Source organism: Chroicocephalus ridibundus, chromosome 1 (assembly GCF_963924245.1).
Source record: "Chroicocephalus ridibundus chromosome 1, bChrRid1.1, whole genome shotgun sequence".
Lineage (NCBI taxonomy): Eukaryota > Metazoa > Chordata > Aves > Charadriiformes > Laridae > Chroicocephalus > Chroicocephalus ridibundus.
Window position 1 is genome coordinate 220,888,236 of NC_086284.1, and position 19,879 is coordinate 220,908,114.

Genomic DNA, 19,879 nt, shown 5'->3' on the forward strand with positions numbered 1-19,879 from the left:
TGCGGCTTGCAGCAGGCCCCTGGTGTAGGTCGGGTCAAGGCTTTGCTGACTCTGTGGGTCTGCAGCAGAGCCCGGAGTCTGTGGGGAAGACAGAAGATAAGAGTTGATGGTGTGGCGGTTTGGCAGAAGCGAAGTGGTAATGCTGTGTTTCTTGGTCTCTTAGGTGCTGTGAATAACTATCACCGCAGCCTCGGACTCCGGAATAGGCGTGGAGCAGGCAAGCAGAATGCCACGGCGTTCGTGAGGCTGAGTGTGTCGTGGAAGAGGTTGCATCTCCTCTCAGGATGCTTATTGCTGGTGCTGTGGCTGCCTCTGGGATTATTTTTTCTTTTCCTTTTGCAGAGGAAGAGGAGGAACCTGGTGACTGTGGAAATGTATCGGGTGGCTGGTTTTTGCGGACTGCATTGAAGAAGGAGTCAGATGCCTGGCCCTCTAAAAGCTAAGTTGACAGTCAGGCGCCGGAGAGGGGCCGAGGTGGACAATTGCAAAATGGGGTCTTTGATGTTAGCGTAGTGGCGAGTGCTGTCCTGGGGCACAGTCATATTTGGGAAGGTAAAGGATGTGGCTTACTGTTCAGTGTGACGCTAGCGCGTCCTGGGCAGGGCAGTTCTAGCCTGTGCATGTTGTCATGTCGTTCATGTGGTCTGTGTTGTGTATCTTAGCCCTTTCCTGGGTCTCGAGGTCATCTTTGAGCTCCATGAGCATCATGTGGGGCCCCAGGCATCATCCTTAGGGTCTCGAACGCTCGGGCCCGTGGGCGTAGCACCATTCGGCTGCCGCTCTTCTTGCATTAGCATCTTAAAGCGTGCATCGGTCTTGTCTCAGAAGTTTCCAGACAGCCCACTTCCACGACTGGGATTTCTTCCCTGCGTCATTATGTTCTTAGGTCTTGAAGGCAGGCTTCCTGCACGTCCATCTCAGTGGGCTCAACAGTCCATTCTTATTACGTACCATCACGTTCTACAGTTTGTTTCAGGGGGTTCCGTAGAGCGTCTTCATGTTGACATCATCACAATCCCACAGATTTTCTTGCACGACGGTGACTTTGGTCCCCGTGTCATCTTTCTTGCTGAGAGTTTTCTCTCATCTTTGAGGCACGTTGTTCGTAGTGTTATGTGTAGTGTCTGTCTGTAACTGTGAGTGTTTGGCTTGGGGCCGCCCTGCCTGGGTGCGTAGTGTCCAGGGTGGGCGGAGTCGTGTGGAGAGTCTATATGTAGTACATGAATCTATGTAGATCGGGGCAAAGGTGTTAGAGTTATCTCAGGGTAGCCATCGGGAGGCTGTGTAGATACCTCTTCTGTTTTGTTTGGAAAGAGCAGAGGCATGTTGGAAAGGCAATACAGTAGTAGTGAAGAAGAGTTCATGTGGAAGAGGGTATGGCTGGTTTTGGTGCAGATTTTTTTTTTTGTAATTTTCTCTGTGTAAGTTTGTATTTGGACCTTAGATGGTATTTGTAAAAAGGTGCAAGACTTTTTGTTGTTATGACTCTATTGCTCTGTGTCAGGGTGATTTCTCTAATGTCATTCTTGCAGATGCAACAGGACAAGCTTGGCAGGGCAGCGTAGAAGAGGAGAGCAATGTAAGAAGGTGAGTCAGCATGTGGTATTAGAGAGATGATGTGGCTTTGAGTACTGCATGTATTGGTTCCTTTCAATTTGAAGTTTTGAAGCAATGAATGACATGGGATGTGGGGATGGGGATGAGTCAGTCAAGGTCAGCAGCGGTGGATGGGCTGAAGTATCGCATCTTCCTCAGAGGGAGTAACTTTCAAGTTTGAAGCAACCTATGTTGGTTGGGTTTTACAGGCGGTTTGCAATCCTTCAGGTTGCACGCCTCGGGAGGATGGGCAGGCAAGGTGAGGGAGCGGGAGATGGGAATTTGTAGGGTTTTGAGCGGTATCTCAGCATGTGTTTCTTTAGTTGGTGTGACATGCAGGGTCAGAGGGGCGATGCTGCACGCCCACTGAGTAGTCCCAGGAAGTGAGGCAGTTGTGGACATGTTGGTGTCTAATAGCCCAGTACTACATTGCAGCTCAGTGGAGTGTTTGTCTTTTGGTTTTGCAGGCGCCACAGGCATCCGGAGCCGGACGAGCGTTGGAGGTGAGCTGGGTAGTAGAGAGGTAGTGCATGGGGGTGGTGGTTTCCCGTAAGCTCAACAGTAATATTGTGTGTCTTAGGTGTTTTAGGTGCCAGAACCAGAGAGTGCCATGAAGTCCAAATCCGGAATCCATGAGGAGCAGGTGAGCAGAAGGGTACGGCGCATCTGATGCGGGGGATATTGCAGTACAACTTAGTGTTGATGGATGCGATGGTGCCTGATGGCACCATTTTGTGCAAATCGGGGTTCCATTGTTTGTTTTTGCAGATGATGAAGAGGAAACCCAGTGACTCCAGGATGAATCGATTTGATATATGGTAACTCTTTTTTTTTTTTTTTTTTTTTTTTGGTTCAGCAGGGCTCCAGAGTCCTGGCCCTCAGTCAGCGGAGCTTCCTTGGGGACGGGAGGGGACGGCACAGGGTTGGAAATAGCAGCAAGGCATTTAAAAGTTAGCGTAGTGCCCCAGGCTTTCAAGGAGCGGTGCCCTTTGGGCACGTAAGCGGAGTTGTAATTGTCCTGACCATATGTGACACTATCTTGCATTGCACTGCCTTGTATTGTGTTTAGCCTGGAATTGTATTGCTCTGTAGTGTTCTTGTCTGCAGTCTCAGACAGTCTAGCATGGTAAGGCCTGTATTCCATTATGTCTTGTGCTGTATTTCTCGGTCATCGTCTTGACAGCCATCTGAGACTGTCATGTTGTACCGTTCACCATGTTGTTACTTTGATGGATTGTTCTGCATCTGACTGTATTGGATTGCCCGGCTCTGTGTTGGTTTTGCGTTGTGTTGCTCTGTAACTGCCTTGACTGCTGTCTGAGACTGTCTTGCATTGTATGCTTATGTATTGTTTGTTTTGTGTTGTATTGTGTATTTGAAATAGTATTGCATTGCCTGGCTCTGTATCGGTCTTGCATTGTAGCGCCCTGTAATTGTCTTGACCGGCACATCAGACTGCATTGCATCGTATAGTTCTGTATTTTGTGTGGCTTTCCATCAGTCTGTACTTTAAACTGTATCACTTTGGCTGCCTGTATCTCGGTTTCGTGTTGTATCGCTGAGTCATTGTCTTGATTGCCATCTGAGATGATCAGGCATGGTAACCTTCCATGTTTTCTTTTGAATCGCATGGTTGTGTATTTGAACCTCTATTGCGTTGCCTGGCCATGTTTTGGTTTTGCAGCATATGGCTTTGTCATTGTCTTGCCAGCCGTCCGATATATTCTGTTATCATTCTGCATGGTACTAAGGATTATTTTTTTTTATTCTCTTGTTCTTCCTTTGACTGCGTATTGCATTGTTCTGCCCTGTATCACGGTACGTCTTGAATCGTTTCAGTCTGTCACTGTTTTGACTGTCATGTGAGACACTCTGGCATTGTATCCTTAAGTATTTTGTTGTGTATTTGAAGGCTGTGTATTTGAAATTGTATTGCATTGTTTGGCGCTATTTCAGTTTTCCATTGCATCACCCTGTATTTTCCTTAATTGCCATCTGAAACCATCTCGCACGGTATTGTTCCGTATGTTGTTTCTTTAACGGATTGTTTTGTACGTGACCATATATTGTGTTGTCGGGCAGGGCGTTGTTTTCGCATTATATCGCTCTGTAATTTCCCCGATGGCCGTCTGGGATGGTTTTGCAGGGTACCGCCCCGTATCGCGTTTCGTCTTGCGTTGCATTGCCCCGTAATCGTCTCGACTGCCGTCTCAGGCTCTCTGCCATTGTAATCGCTGTATTGCAGGTTTTTTGATTCATCATTCTTAAGTTACCCTATGTATTTTATCGTATTGCCCTGTATTGTGTTACGTCTTGCATGGTATTGCTCTGTATATGTCTTGACTGCCATCTGAGACTGTGGAGTTGTACAGTTTGATATGTTGTTTCTGGAACGGATTGTTTTGTACCTGACCATATATTGCATTGCCGGGCAGCATGTTGTTTTTGCATTACGTCGCTCAGAAATTTCCTTGACTGCCATTTGAGATGGTCTTGCGTCGTACGCTTAAGAATTTGGTTCTGTATTATATTCTTGTATATTTGAAATAGTATTGCTCCGCCTGGCTCAATATCGGTTTTGCATCATGTTGCCCCGTCACGCTCTTGACCGCTATGCGATCTATTCTGGCATTGTACCACACCACATTGCGTGTTTTTTTTTAATCGGTTGTTCTCTGACTGTGTAATGCCTTGTACCGCCCTGTATTGTGTTACGTCTTGCATTATATTGCCCCGTCATAGCCTTGACTGCCTTCTGATCTGTTTGGGCCTCGTACCACGCTGTATTGCGGGTTTTTTAATCGGTTGTCCTTCATTTGGCTTTCTAACGCCTCGTACCGCCCTGTGTTGTGTAACATCTGGCATTATATTGCCCCATTTTAGTCTCGACTGCATTCTGATCTACTCTGGCATCGCACCACACTGTATTGTGTGTTTTTTAATCGGTTCTTCTTTGTTTGACTGTGTAATGCCTTGTACTGCCCTGTATTGTGTTACTTCTCGCATTATAGTGCTGTCATTGTCTTGACTGCCTTCTGATCTTTTCTGGTATTACAGTTGAACATATGCTGGGTTTTTTAATCGGTTGTTCTTCATTTGGCTGCATGGTGCCTTGTTACCACCTGGTATGGTGCTGCATCTTGCATCGTATCGCCCTGTCATTGTCTCAACGGTCATTTTACACGTTCTGCCCTAAGACCGTGCTGTATTGTGAGTTCTTTCATGGGTTGTTGTTTCTTTGACTGTACGTCTTGCCTTATATTGCTCTGTCATTGTGGCGACTGACATCTGATATATTCTACCATTGTATGGCACTGTACCATCAATTCTTTCATTGTCTGTTCTTTATTTGATTGTATGTTGCCTTGTACTGCCCTGTGTAAGGTTCGATCTTGCATTGTATTGCCCTGTCATTGTCTTGCCAGTTATTTTAGACCGTCTGGCACTGTATTGCGCAATTTTTAACCGGTTGTTCTGTATTTGACCGCTGTTGCGATGTCATCCCCCTTTTTAGCCCAGGCTGCTGCTTAAGCTAAAACGACCAGCAGGAGTCGCTACGAGTGGCACTTGAACTTTGTGGGATGGCTGGCAACAGAGTCAAAACACTAAGTCAGTTAGCTTACTGTATAACTAGCGGACAGACCAAGAGCCCTTTGAGCTTTCTTGCAAGGCAGTGGCCTGTTCGCCATCATTTCCCGGCGACACTCACTTAAGGTTCTGCTCTTTGAGGCTGAGATGCCTTGCTGCAACAGATTCTGGGTAAGTGACTAGCATGCCAGACTTTGCAATCTTAGCTCAGCGATATAAAGGGTTTGATCACGCAGATATGATCCTTTAAGAGGTAAACCGTTGCCCAAGTCCAGGGCAAAGATTGGATCCAGCCGCACCTAGACTCCACTCCGAGAAGGAGTTTAGAAAGCGAGGGGGTCCTTTCCAAGCCTCGTGACTCAACGGGGAGGGTCTCCCTGACAGCTCGTCTGACCCTGGCCCCTGGGCAGGAAATAATCTGGGGTATGTGGCGATGGAATCTGGTAAAGTGCCATCACATGCGCTGCTACCTTTGTTGAATCACTGCTGTTGTGTTTGTAAATGTTTCTCTACCTCTCTCTTAAGAGTGAATTTTATCACTGTGCCCGCCACAACTGCATATTGCCTGTGTTACGTCTTGCATTGCATTGCCCTGTCGTCTTGACGGTCACTTCAGAGATTCTGTCCTAGGACTGGACTGCATTGTGATGTCTTTCATGGGTTCTTATGTGGCTGTGTATTGCCTCGTACTGCCCCGTGTGGTGTTACGTCTTCCATTGTATCGCTCTGTTGTTGTCTTGATTGTCATATGATGTATTCTGCCATTGTACGCCACCACATTGTCACTTCCTTCATCAGCTGTTTTTTATTTGACGGTGTATTGCACTGTACTGCCATGTACGCTGTTACGTCTCGCATTGTATTGTCCTGTCACTGTCGTGTTTGTGATTTTAGACGTTGCATTAAAAATTTCACAGTCCACTGCAGTCCTACAAGTGGCTGTTTTTTATTTGACTGTGTATTTGTTAAAAAGTTCGCAACCCCGTGCAGTCCTATATCTGTTTGCTGTTTATTTGACCAGGTATTGGGTTGTACTGACGCGTACAATATTATGTCTTGCATTGTATTGCCCTGTCATTGTTTTGTTTGTGATTTTAGGCTTTGCGTTAAAAAGCTCACAATACAGTGCCGTGCTATAATTTGCTGGTCTTTGACTGCATATTGCCTGGTTTTGCCCACTATACTGTTATGTCTTGCATTCTATTGACATGTTGTAGTCTGGATTGTCATTTTACAGATTGTGTTAAAAGATTCATAATGCAGTGCAGTCCTATAATTGGTGGTTGTTTATATGACCGCATATTGGATTGTACTGTCTGGTGTGGTGCTACGTCTTGCATTGTATAGCCCTGTCACTGTATTTATTGTCAGTTTAGAGATTGTGTTAAAAAAATTCTCAGTACCGTGCAGTCCTATAATCAGTTGCTTTTATTTCACTGTGTATCAGATTGTACCGCCTGGTATATTGTTAGGTCTTGCATTGTATTGCTCTGGAACTGTCTTGATTGATATCTGAAATATTCTGTCATCGTAATGAACTGTACTGTCAGTTTCATAATTGGTTGTTCTCTATGTGACTGCCTATTGCATTATACTGCCCCCTATAATGTTATGTCTTGGATTCTATCGCTCAGTTTTATCAACCGCCATCTGTGACCGGGATTGCAGCGCACTCGTCTGTGGGTTTTCGATCGGCGGTTCGTTATTTGACTACATCTTGTGTCGTCCTGCCCGGTATCGTGTGTTGTCTTGAGTTGTATTGCCCTGTAATCGCCCTGACTGTCTGATCTGTTCCGGTATGTACTGCTCCATATTCCATTTTTTTTTAAAAAGTTTGTTCTTGATTTGGCTGCGTATTGCCTTGTAGCGCCCTGTATCATGCTGCATCTTGCATTGCGTTGCCCTGTCGTTCTCTTCACTGTCATTGTAGACGCTCTCGGACAGTAGCCATCTGTATCGTGGGGGTTTTACCGGGTGTTCTCTCTCTGACCGTGTATTGCCGTGTTACCGCCTTTGTGTTGGGTCTCGAATCGTGTTGCCATGTCATTGTTTTGACTGCCATCTGATGCATCTTAGCATTATACTGTCCTCTATTGTCTTACGTTGTGCATTGTATTGCTCTGTCGTTATCTTGCCTGCTGTCTCACATCTGTTGGCGTTGTAACGCACAGTATTGTGGGTCCCTTCGTCGGTTGTATATTGGACTGACTATTGCACTGTACTGCGCTGTGTAATGTTACGTCTCGGATTCTGTTGTCCTGTAACTGTCTCGACCGCCACCTGATGCTCCGTGGGATAGTGCTGCCCTGTATGTTGGGGTTCTGACAGGTTGTTTTTTCTTTAATTCCATTTTGCATTGTACTGCCCCGTGTTGTGTTGTGTTTGGCATTGTATTGCCATATAATAGTCCTGAGTGATATATTCTGGCATGGTACTGCACTGTATTGTGGGGTTTTTTAAGGGGTGGTTGTTTACATGCCTGTGTTTTTTCCTTGTACTGCCCCGTATCGTGTTTTGTCTTGCGTTGTATTGCCCTGTCATTGTCTAGAAGGTCATTTTATACGTTCTGTCACAGGACTGCACTGTATTGTGACTTCTTTAATGGGTGGTTGTTTCTTTGACCGTGCAGTGTCTTGTAGTGCCTTGTATCGTGTTATGCCTTGTGTTGTATTGCTCTGTTGTTGTCTTGACTGACATCTGATAGATAGTCTGCCATTGTATGGCACTGTACCATGAATTCTTTCATTGTCGGTTCTTTATTTGATCGTGTATGGCGTTGTACCGCCCTGGATAACTTTGTCTTGCATTGTATTGCCCTGACGATGTTGTCTTGCTTGTTATTTTAGATTGTCTGGGATTGTACTGCACTGTATTGTGAGTTTGTGAATTAGTTCTTTGGTTGTGTGTTCCATCACACCGTCCTGTACTGCATTATGCATTGCATTGCCCTATCATTGTTTTGACGGTTACTTTAAATATTCTGTCGTAGGACTGCACTGTATCGTGAGTGTTTTGATCGGTTGTTCTTAAATTGGCTGTGTATTGCCTTGCGCTGCCGTGTGTTGTGTTATGTCTTGCGTTGTACTGGTTTGTCATGGTTTCAACTTGTTTTAGACTGTCTGGGATTGTACTGCACTGTATTGTGAATTATCGAATTGGTTGTTCTTTGTTTGACCGTTGTAGCGGTGTGGTCCCCTCCCCCCTTTCTCCCCTCCCCACAGGCGACAGAGTCAATGTGCTGTCTGGGGTGGGGACCTAGATATCTTTTTCCCAGGCTGATATGACTAAAAGTCAATTAGCTGCTTCTACAAATAGTCAACAGGACAAAGAACCCTTGGAGCTCTCTTGCAAGGCAGCGGTCCGTTCGCCAGCACCTCCCATCGAGTGGGGATGCTCATGTAAGGTTCTGTTCCTTATGGCTGAGAGATGCCTTGCCGCAACAGATTCTGGGTAAGTGACTAATAACATGGCAAACTTAGCAATCTTAGCTGAGTGGTATAATGGGTTGATGGTGCAGATGTAATCCTTTAGAGGTAAACCATTGACCAAGTCCAAGGCAAGGATCGGATCCAGCCGCACCTAGACTCCTCTCCGAGAAGGAGTTTAGAAAGCAAGGGGGTCATTTCCGAGCCTCGTGGCTCAATGGGAGGGTCTCCCTGTCAGCTTGTCTGACCCTGGCCCCTATGCAGTAAATAATCTGGGGTGCGTGGCCATGGAATCTGGTAAAACGCCGTCACGTGCACTGCTACCTTTGTTGAATCACTGTGTTTATGTTACTATATGTTACACTACTTCTCTCTTAGGAGTGAAGTTAGTCACTCTGCCAGCCAGAACTGCGAATTTCCTCGTCCGTCCCTCTATTGTGTCATGTTTTGCATTGTATTGCCCCGTCACTGTTTTGATTGCCATTTGATCCATTGTGTCGTAGCGCACCGTATTGTAAATTTTTTAACTGCCTGTTATTAATTTGACTTTGAATTGCCTTGTACTGGCCTGTATAATGTAATGTATTGCTTTGTCTTGCTCTGTCGTTGTCTCGATCAACATCTGAGACCGTCTGGCTTTTTAGTGCACCGTATTCTGGGTACTGTAACTGGCTGTTGTTTGACTGCACTATGGATTGTATTGCCCTGTAGACTGTAATGTCTTGCATTGTATTGCGCTGTCACTGTCTTGTCATTTTAGAGAATTGCGTTAAAAAAATCACCATACAGTGTAGTCCTGTAATGGGCTGTTTATTTGACTGTGAATTACCTTGTACCGCTCCATATACTGTTATGTCCTGTGCTGCATTGCTTTGTCATTGCCTTGACTGTCATTTAAGATACTGTGTTAAAAATACACAATGCAGTGCAGTCCTGTAATGGGCTGTCCTTTATTTGACTGCTGTGGTGTTGTCATCTCCTGTTTCCTGCTGCCGTCCCCCCTCCACCTTGTTTTCCCCTGGGCTGCAGCTCAAGCCATAACCGTCAGTGGGAGTTCTTATGAGTGACACATACTTTGGGGGATGGCTGGCAACAGAGTCCAGACGCAGTCTGGAGTGGGGACCTAGATATTTTTTCCCAGGCTGTTATGGCTAAAAATCAATTAGCTGCCTCTATAAATCGTGGACAGGCAAAGAGCCTTTTGCGCTTTCCCACACAGCAGCAGCCTGTTCGCCAGCATCTCCCCTTGAGCGGGAAAGCTCACTTAAGGTTCCAGTCCTCAAGGTTGGGAGGTGCCTTGCTGCAACAGAGTCTCGGTAAGTGACTAATAGCACGCTAAACCTTGTAGTCTTAGCTCAGTGATATAAAGGGTCGGTGGTGCAAATACAATCCTTTAGAGGTAAACCGTTGATCAAGTCCGGGGCTAGGAATTGGATCCAGCCGCACCTAGACTCCTCTCTGAGAAGGAGCTTAGAAAGCAAGGGGGTCCTTTCCGAGCCTCGTGGCTCAATGGGACGGCCTCCCTGTCAGCTTGTCTGACCCTGGCCCCTAGGCAGTAAATAATCCGGGGTAAGTGGCCGTGGAATCTGGTGAAGCGCTGTCACGTGCGCTGCTACCTTTGTTGAATCACTGTGTGTGTGTTTCTAAATGTTTCTCAACTTCTTTCTCAGGAGTGAAGTGAATCGCTCTGCGCGCAACAACCGCATATTGCCTTGTCTGTCCCCGTATGGTGTCGTGTCTTGCCTTGTATTGCCCCGTCATCATCTTGATTGCCATCTGATCCATTGTGTCATAGTAGTGCACTGCATTGTGAATTTTTTAACTGTCTATTCTTTATTTGGCTACGTATTGCCTTGTGCCGGACTGTATTGTGTCACATCTTGCACTGTATTGCCCTGTAATTGTCTTGACTGCCATCTGAGACTTTTTGAGATTGTACGGCAGCGTAGTGTGGGTTTTCTGACTGGCTGTTCTTTATTTGACTGTGTATTGCCTTGGACTGCCCTGCACGGTGTTCCGTTTTGCGTTGACATTGTCTTGACTGACGACAGGTGGGATTTGCCATTGTACTGCAGTGTGTTTTGGGTATTGTAATTTACTGTTCTTTATTTGACTGTGTATTGCCTTGTACTGACCCGCATAATGTTATATCTTGCACTGTATTGCCCTGTCATTCTCTTGACTGACATCTGAGACTGTCTGGCATTGTAGTGTACTGTATTGTGGGTCTTGTAATTGGCTGTCGCTTACTTGTCTGCGTATTGGGTTGTACTGCCCTGTATACTGTAACGTGTGGCATTGTATAGCCCTGTCATTGTCGTAACGGTCGCTTTGGAGATTGTCATAAGTCTGCACTCTGTTGTGAATTTTTTCATCAGTTGTTCTTTGTTTAGCTGCATATTGCCTTGTTCTGCCCAGTATTGTGTTACGCCTTCCGTTGTGTCGCTCTGTCGTTGTCTTGAATGACATCTGATTTTTTCTAACATTTGATGGCAATGTATTTTCAATTTTTCCATTGGCTGTTCTTTATCTGAGTGTGTAGTGCCGTGCACCTCTCTGTATAAGGTTATTTCTTGCACTGTATTGCCCTGTCGTTGTCCTGATTTACTATAGAGTGTCTGGGAATGTATTGTACTGAATTGTGAGTTTCTTAATTTTTTTTTCCAAATTGGAGCGCTGTGGTGGTGTGATCCCTCCTTTTTTTTTTTCTCTCCCCAGCCCCTTTTTTTCCCCTCTTCCCTTCCCCGACGCTGCCCCTTTTTTTCCCCTCTTCCCTTCCCTGCCGCCACCCCCTTTTTTTCCCCTCTTACCTTCCCCGCCGCCGCCCCCTTTTATTCCTCTTCCACCCCCTTTTTTCTCTTCCCCCGTCGCCCCCCTTTTTTCCTTCTTTTTGCCCCCCTGCTCCCCCTTTTCTTCTTCCCTTCCGAACGGCCACCCCCCTCTTTTTCTCTTACCCCCTCTACCCCACTTTATTTTCCTCCTCCGCCCCTCTGTCCCCCTTTTGTTTCTTCTTCCTTCCCACAGCCACCCCCTTTTTTCTTCTCTTCCCTGCCGCCCCCCTTCTTTCCTTCTTTTTGCCCCCCCTGCTCCCCATTTTTTTCTTTTCTACCCATCCAGCCCCCTCTTTCTTCTTTTCTTCCTCACAGCCGCCCCCTTTTTTCTTCTCTTCTGAACGGCTGCCCCTATTTTTTCCTCTTCCTTCCCAGCCCCTTTTTCTTCTGTTCCCACTGCTGCCCCCCTGTTTCTTCTCTTACCCCCTCTACCCCACTTTATTTTCCTCTTCCGCCCTTCTGTCCCCCTTTTTGTTTCTTCTTCCCTCCCACAGCCGCCCCCTTTTTTCTCTCCCCTTCCCACAGCTGCCCGTCCATTTTTTTTCCTCCTCTTCCGCCCCTTTCCCCTACTTTTTTCTTCTCTCCCCAAGGCCGCCCCCTTTTTTTCCTCTTCCGCCCCCCTGCCCCTTTTTTCTTCCTCTCCCCATGGCCGCCCCCTTTGTTTTCTTTTCCCTTCCCCACAGCTGCCACCCTGCTCCCCTTTTACTTTTCTTCCCATCCAGCCCCTTTTTTTCCCCCTCTTGTCCTCACGGCCGCCCCTATTTTTTTCCTCTTCCTTCCCAGCCCCCTTTTTTCTTCTCTTCTTATTGCTGCCCCCCTTTTTTTTTTTTCTCTTACCCCCTCTACCCCACTTTATTTTCCTCTTCTGCCCCTCTGTCCCCCTGTTTTTTTCTTCTTCCTTCCCAGCCGCCCCCTTTTTTCTCTTCTCTTCCTCACGGCCGTGCCCCTTTTTTCTCTTACCCCATCTACCCCACTTTTTTCCTCTTCCGCCCTTCTGGCCCCCTTTTTTTCCTGCCCTTCTGGCCCCCTTTTTTTTCCTGCCCTTCCCCACAGCCCGCCCCCTTTTTTTCCTGCCCTTCCCCACAGCCCGCCCCCTTTTTTTCCTGCCCTTCCCCACAGCCCGCCCCCTTTTTTTCCTGCCCTTCCCCACAGCCCGCCCCCTTTTTTTCCTGCCCTTCCCCACAGCCCCCTGTTATCTTCTCTTCCGCCCCTTTTCCCCGTCTTTCCTCTCCCGTCTTTTTTTCCTCTCCCGCCCTTCCCCCCTTTTCTTTCCTCTCCCGTCTTTTTTTCCTCTCCCGCCCTTGCCCCCTTTTCTTTCCTCTCCCGTCTTTTTTTCCTCTCCCGCCCTTCTGCCCCCTTTCTTTCCTCTCCCGTCTTTTTTTCCTCTCCCGCCCTTCTGCCCCCTTTCTTTCCTCTCCCGTCTTTTTTTCCTCTCCCGCCCTTCTGCCCCCTTTCTTTCCTCTCCCGTCTTTTTTTCCTCTCCCGCCCTTCTGCCCCCTTTTTTCTTCTCTTCCCACTGCCCCCATTTTTTCCTTCCCCCACCGCCCCCCTTTTTCCTTCTTTTTGCCTCCCTGCTACCCTTTTTCCTTTTCTTCCCCCACCGCCCCCCTTTTTCCTTCTTTTTGCCTCCCTGCTACCCTTTTTCCTTTTCTTCCCCCACCGCCCCCCTTTTTCCTTCTTTTTGCCTCCCTGCTACCCTTTTTTCTTTTCTTCCCCCACCGCCCCCCTTTTTCCTTCTTTTTGCCTCCCTGCTACCCTTTTTTCTTTTCTTTCCACAGCCACCTTTTTTCTTCTCTCACCACAGCTGCCCCCTTTTCCCCTCTTTTTTTCCTAGTCTGCCCTTCTGCCCCCTTTTTTCCTCTTCTTCCCACCACCCTCATGTTTTTTCCCTTCCCTCGCCACCCCCCTTTTTTCCTATTTTTGCCCGCTGCTCCCCTTTTTTCTTTTCTTCGCCCGCTGCTCCCTTTTCTTTTTCTTTTTCTCACAGCCGCCCCCTCTTTTCTTCTCTTCTAAACGGCCGCCCCTATTTTTTTCATCTTCCTTCCCTTTGTTTCCTCTTCCGCCCCTCTGTCCCGCCCCTTTTGTTTCCTCTTCCGCCCCTCTGTCCCGCCCCTTTTGTTTCCTCTTCCGCCCCACAGCTGCCTGTTGTTTTTTCCTCCTCTTCCGCCCCTTCCCCCCCTTTTTTCTTTTCTTCCCCCACTGCCTGTCTTTTTTCCTCTTTCTCCCCAACCCCCTTTTTTTCTCTACCCACAGCCACCCCCTGTTTCTACTCTTCCTACACCCGCCTGTTGTTTTTTCCTCCTCTTCCTCCCCAGCCGCCTTTTTTCTTCTCTTCTGCCCCTTTGTCCCCCTTTTTCCTCTTGCGCCCTTCTGCCCCCTTTTTTCTTCTTTCCACCGCCCCTATTTTTTTCTCTTCCCTTGCTGCCCCCATCTTTTCCTTATGTTTGCCCCCGTGCTCTCCTTTTTTCTTCTCTTCCTCACAGCCGCCCCCTTTTTTCTTCTCTTCCTCACAGCCGCCCCCTTTTTTCTTCTCTTCCTCACAGCCGCCCCCTTTTTTCTTCTCTTCCTCACAGCCGCCCCCTTTTTTCTTCTCTTCCTCACAGCCGCCCGTCAGTTTTTTCCTCCTATTCCTCCCCAGCCCCCTTTTTTCTTCTCTTCCTCACAGCCGCCCGTCAGTTTTTTCCTCCTATTCCTCCCCAGCCCCCTTTTTTCTTCTCTTCCTCACAGCCGCCCGTCAGTTTTTTCCTCCTATTCCTCCCCAGCCCCCTTTTTTCTTCTCTTCCTCCTCTTTCCACCCCGTTTTTCCCTCTCCCGCCCCTTTTCCCCCCTCTTTTCTACTCTTCCCACAGCCACCCCCTTTTTCTACTCTTCCCACAGCCACCCCCTTTTTCTACTCTTCCCACAGCCACCCCCTTTTTCTACTCTTCCCACAGCCGCCTCTTGTTTTATTCCTCCTCTTCCTCCCCAGCCCCCTTTTTCCTTCTCTTCTGCCCCCTTTCCCCCCTTCTTTCTCCTCCCCCGCCCCTTTTCCCCCCTTCTTTCTCCTCCCCCGCCCCTTTTCCCCCCTTCTTTCTCCTCCCCCGCCCCTTTTCCCCCCTTCTTTCTCCTCCCCCGCCCCTTTTCCCCCCTTCTTTCTCCTCCCCCGCCCCTTTTCCCCCCTTCTGCCCCCTTTTTTCTTCACTCCCCACAGCCACCTCCTTTTTCTATTCTTCCTACACCCGCCTGTTGTTTTTTTCCTCTTGCGCCCCTTTTCCCCCTTTTTTCTTCTCTCAACACAGCTGCCCGCTGTTCCCCCCTTTTTTTCCTAACTGCCCTTTTGCCCCCTTTTTCTCTCTTCCTACCACCCTCATTTTTTTCCCTTCCCCCGCCACCCTCATTTTTTCCTTATTTTTGCCCCCTGCTCCCCTTTTTTCTTTTCTTCCCCCGCTGCTCCCTTTTTCTTCTTTTCCTCACAGCCGCCCCCTCTTTTCTTCTCTTCTAAACGGCCGCCCCTATTTTTTTCATCTTCCTTCCCAGCCCCCTTTTTTTCCTTTCCCACAGTCGCCCCCTCTTTTTTCCTTCTCTCCCCACAGCCGCCCCTTTTTTCTTCCCTTCCCTATAGCCGCCCCCTTTTTTCCTCTTCTGCCCTTCTGCCCCCTTTTTTCTATTCTTCCCACAGCCGGCCATCGTTTTTTCCTGCTATTCTTCCCACAGCCGGCCATCGTTTTTTCCTGCTATTCTTCCCACAGCCGGCCATCGTTTTTTCCTGCTATTCTTCCCACAGCCGGCCATCGTTTTTTCCTCTTTTGCCCCTCTGCCCCCCTTTTTCTACTCTTCCCACAGCCGCCCCTTTTTTCCTTTCCCCCGCCGCCTCCCTTTTTTCATTCTTTTTGCCCCCTTCTCCCCTTTTTTCTTTTCTTCCCCCGCCGCGCCCTTTCCTTCTTCTTTTCCTCACAGCTGCCCCCTTTTTTCTACTCTTCCCACAGCCGCCCGTTGTTTTTTTTCGCCTATTCCTCCCCAGCCCTCTTTTTTTCCCTCTCCCGCCCCTCTTCTCCCCCCTTTTTTCCCTCTCCCGCCCCTCTTCTCCCCTCTTTTTTCCTCTTCCCACCACCCCCATTTTTTTTCCCTTCCCCGGCCGCCCCCCTTTTCCTTCTTTTTGCCCCCCTGCTCCCCTTTTCTTCTTCTCTTTCTCACAGCCGCCCGTCGTTTTTTTCTTCCTCTCCTGCCCCGTTTTTCCCTCTCCCACCCCCTTTCCCCCGTCTTTTTCTTCTCTCCCCAATGCCACATGCTTTTTTCCCCTTCCGCCCCCCTGCACCCCTTTTTTCCTCTCAGCCCCTCTGTCCCTCTTTTTTTTCCGCTCTTCCTTGCCACCCCCTCCTTTTTTACCTTTTCTACTCGTCCTGCCCCCTTTTTTCTTCTCTTACTCACAGGCACCCCCTTTTTTCTTCTCTTACTCACAGGCACCCCCTTTTTTCTTCTCTTCCAAACGGCCGCTCCTATTTTTTTCCTCTTCCTTCCCAGACCCCTTTTTTCTTCTCCTCCCACTGCTGCCCCCCTTTTTTCCTCTTTCGCCCCTCTCCCCCTTTTTTCTACTCTTCCCACCTCCACCCGTCATTTTCTTCCTCCTATTCCTCCCCACCCCCCTTTTTTCTTCTCTTCCCACTGCTGCCCCTTTTTCCCCTCCTCCGCCCCTTCTCCCCCGCCTTTTTCCCCTCTTCCCCCTCTTTTCCGCCCTTTTTCCCTCTTCCCCCTCTCTTCTCCCCCTTTTCTCCCCCCTTTTTTCCTCTTCCGCCACTTTTCCCCCGTTGTTTTCCCCTCTTCCACCCCCTTTTTCTTCTCTTCCCACTGCCCCTATTTTTTTCTCTTCCCTTGCTGCCCCACTTCTTTCCTTCTTTTTGCCCCCCTGCTCCCCTTTTTTGTTTTCTTCCCCCGCCGCCCCCTTTTCTTCCTCTCTTCCTTACAGCTGCCCCCTCTTTTTGTCTCTTCTGAACGGCCGCCCCTATTTTTTTATCTTCCTTCCCAGCCCCTTTTATTCTTCTCTTCCCACTGCTGCCCCCCTTTTTTTCCTATTACCCCCTCTACTCCACTTTATTTTCCTTGTCCGCCCCTCTGTCCCCCCTTTTTTCCTTGTCCGCCCCTCTGTCCCCCCTTTTTTCCTTGTCCGCCCCTCTGTCCCCCCTTTTTTCCTTGTCCGCCCCTCTGTCCCCCCTTTTTTCCTTGTCCGCCCCTCTGTCCCCCCTTTTGTTTCCTCTTCCTTCCCACAGCCTGCCCCTTTTTTCTACCCTTCCCACAGCCTGCCCCTTTTTTCTACCCTTCCCACAGCCTGCCCGTCTTTTTTTTTCCTCTTCCGCCCCTTCCCCCCCCACCTTTTTTCTTCTCTCCCCACAGCCGCCTGTCTTTTTTTTTTTTTCCTCTTCCGCCCCCTTTTCCCCCCTTTTTTCCCCTTCCGGCCCTCTGCCCCCCTTTTTTTCTTCTCTCCCCACGGGCGCCCCCTTTTTTCTTCTTCCGCCCCTTCCCCCCTTTTTTTCTTCTCTCCCTTCAGCCAGCCCCTTTTTTCTACTCTTCCCACAGCCGCCTGTTGTTTTTCCTCCTCTTCCGCCCCTTCCTCCCCACCTTTTTCTTCTCTTCCGCCCCTTCCTCCCCACCTTTTCCTCCTCTTCCGCCCCTTCCTCCCCACCTTTTTCTTCTCTTCCGCCCCTTCCTCCCCACCTTTTTCTTCTCTTCCGCCCCTTCCTCCCCACCTTTTTCTTCTCTTCCGCCCCTTCCTCCCCACCTTTTGTTTCCTCTTCCTTCCCACAGCCCGCCCCTTTTTTCCCCTTCCGCTCCTCTGCCCCCTTTTTTTTCTTCTCTCCCTACAGCTGCCCCCGTTCCCCCCTTATTTTTTCTCTTCCACCCTTCTGCCCCGTTTTTTTTCTTCTCTTCCCCCGCCACCCCCCTTTTTTCCTTCTTTTTGACCCCCTGGTCCCCTTTTTTCTTTTCTTCCCCCGCCACCCCCCTTTTCTTCTCTTCCTCACAGCTGCCCCCTTTTTTCTCGTCTTCCAAACGGCCACCCCTATTTTTTTCCTCTTCCTTCCCAGCCCCCTTTTTCTTCTCTTCTCATTGCTGCCCCCCCTTTTTCTCTTACTTCCTCTACCCCCCTTTTTTTCCTCTTTCGCCCCTCTGCCCCCTCGTTTTTCCTACTCTTCCCACAGCCACCCCTCGTTTTTCTCTTCCTCTTCCCACAGCCGCCCCTCGTTTTTCTCTTCCTCTTCCCACAGCCGCCCCTCGTTTTTCTCTTCCTCTTCCTTCCCAGTCCCCTCTTTTCCCTCTCTGCCCCTTACCCCCCTTTTTCTTCTCTCCGAATGCCACCTGCTTTTTTCCTCTTCTGCCCCCCTGCACCCTTTTTTCTTCCCTTCCCCACAGCCGCCCCCTTTTTTCTCTTCTGCTTCTTTTCCCACCTTTTTTCCTCTCAGCCCCTCTGCCCCCCTTTTTTTCTGCTCCCCCCGTCCCCCCTTTTTTCTCTTCCCCACCACCCCCCGCTCTTTTACCTTTTCTACCTGTCCAGCCCCCTTTTCTTCTTCTCTTCCGAACGGCCGCCCCCCTTTTTTTTTCCTCTTCCCTTCCCCACAGCCACCCCCTTGCTCCCCTTTATTTTTTTTCTTTTCTTCCAGTCCAGCCCCTTTTTTTTCTCTCTTCTGAAAGCCAGCCCCTATTTTTTTTTCTCTGCCTTCCCAGCCCCCTTTTTCTTCTCTTACCTCCTCTACCCGCCTTTTTTTCCCCTTCTGGCCCTCTGCCCCGCTTTTTTTCTTCTCTCCCCACAGCTGTCCCCTTTTTTCCTCTTCCGCCCCTTCCCCCCCTTTTTTTTCCTCTTCTGCCCCCTTTTTTCTTCTCTTCCCACCGCTCCTATTTTTTTCTTTTCCCTCGCCGCCCCCCTTTTTTCCTTCTTTTTGACCCCTGCTCCCCTTCTTTTTCTTTCCCCGTCGCCCCCTTTTCTTCTTCTCTTCCTCACAGCCGCCCCCTTTTTTCTACTCTTCCCATAGCTGCCCATTGTTTTTTTCCTCCTAATCCTCCCCAGCCCTCTTTTTTCTTCTCTTCCCACTGCCTCCCCCTTTTTTTTCTCTTACCCTCTCTACCCTCCTTTTTTTCCTCTTCCACCCTTCTGTCCCCCTTTTGTTTCTTCTTCCTTCCCAGCCGCCCGTCTCTTCTCTTCTCTTCCGCACAGCCGCCCGTCTCTTCTCTTCTCTTCCGCACAGCCGCCCGTCTCTTCTCTTCTCTTTTGCCCTTCTGTCCCCCTTTTGTTTCTTCTTCCTTCCCAGCTACCCCCTTTTTTTTCCTCTTCCGCCCTTCTGTCCCCCTTTTGTTTCTTCTTCCTTCCCAGCTGCCCCCTTTTTTTCTCTTCCCTTCCCCACAGCCGCCCGTCATATTTTTTCCTCCTCTTCCTCCCCTTTTCCCCCAGTTTTTTCCTCTTCCGCACCACAGCCGCCCCCTTTTTTCCTCTTCTGCCCCTTTCCCCCCTTTTTATTTTCTCTGCTCTCTGTCCTCCTTTTTTTTCTCTTCCACCGCTGCCCCCCTTTTTTCCTTCTTTTTGCCCCCCTGCTCCTCTTTTTTCTTTTCTTCCCCGCTGCCCCCTTTTCTTCTGCTTTTCCTCACAGCTGCCCCCTCTTTTCTTCTCTTCCAGACGGCCGCCCCTATTTTTTTCATCTTCCTTCCCAGCCCCCTTTTTCTTCTCTTACCGACTGCCACCCCCCTTTTTTCCTCTTTTGCCCCTGTGCCCCCCTTTTTTTCTACTCTTCCCACAGCCACCCCTCGTTTTCTTCCTCCTATTCCTCCCCACCCCCCGTTTTCCTTCTCTTCCCACTGCTGCCCCTGTTTTTCCCTCATCCGCCCCTCTTCCCCCCCTTTTTTCCTATGTCTGCCCCCCTGCACCCCTTTTTCTTCCCTTCCCCACAGCCGCCCCCTTTTTCTCCTCTACTTCTTTTCCCCCCTTTTTTTCCCTTCCCTGCCGACGCCCCCCCTTTTTTTCCCTTCCCTGCCGACGCCCCCCCGCTCCCCTGTTTTTTTTTTTCTTTTCTTCCCATCCAGCCCCTTTTTTTCTTCTCTTCCTCACAGGCACCCCTATTTTTTTCTCTTCCTTCCCAGCCCCTTTTTTTCTTCTCTTACCCCCTCTACCCCTCTTTTTTTCCTCTTCCGCCCTTCTGTCCCCCTTTTTGTTTCTTCTTCCTTCCCAGCTGCTCCCTTTTTTTTCTCTTCCCTTCCCCACAGCCGCCCCCCATTTTCTTTTTTGCTACTCTTCACACAGCCGCCCCCCATTTTCTTTTTTGCTACTCTTCACACAGCCGCCCCCCATTTTCTTTTTTGCTACTCTTCACACAGCCGCCCCCCATTTTCTTTTTTGCTACTCTTCACACAGCCGCCCCCCATTTTCTTTTTCTCTTCCCTTCCCCACAGATGCCCCCCTGCTCCCCTGGTTTTTTTTTTTCT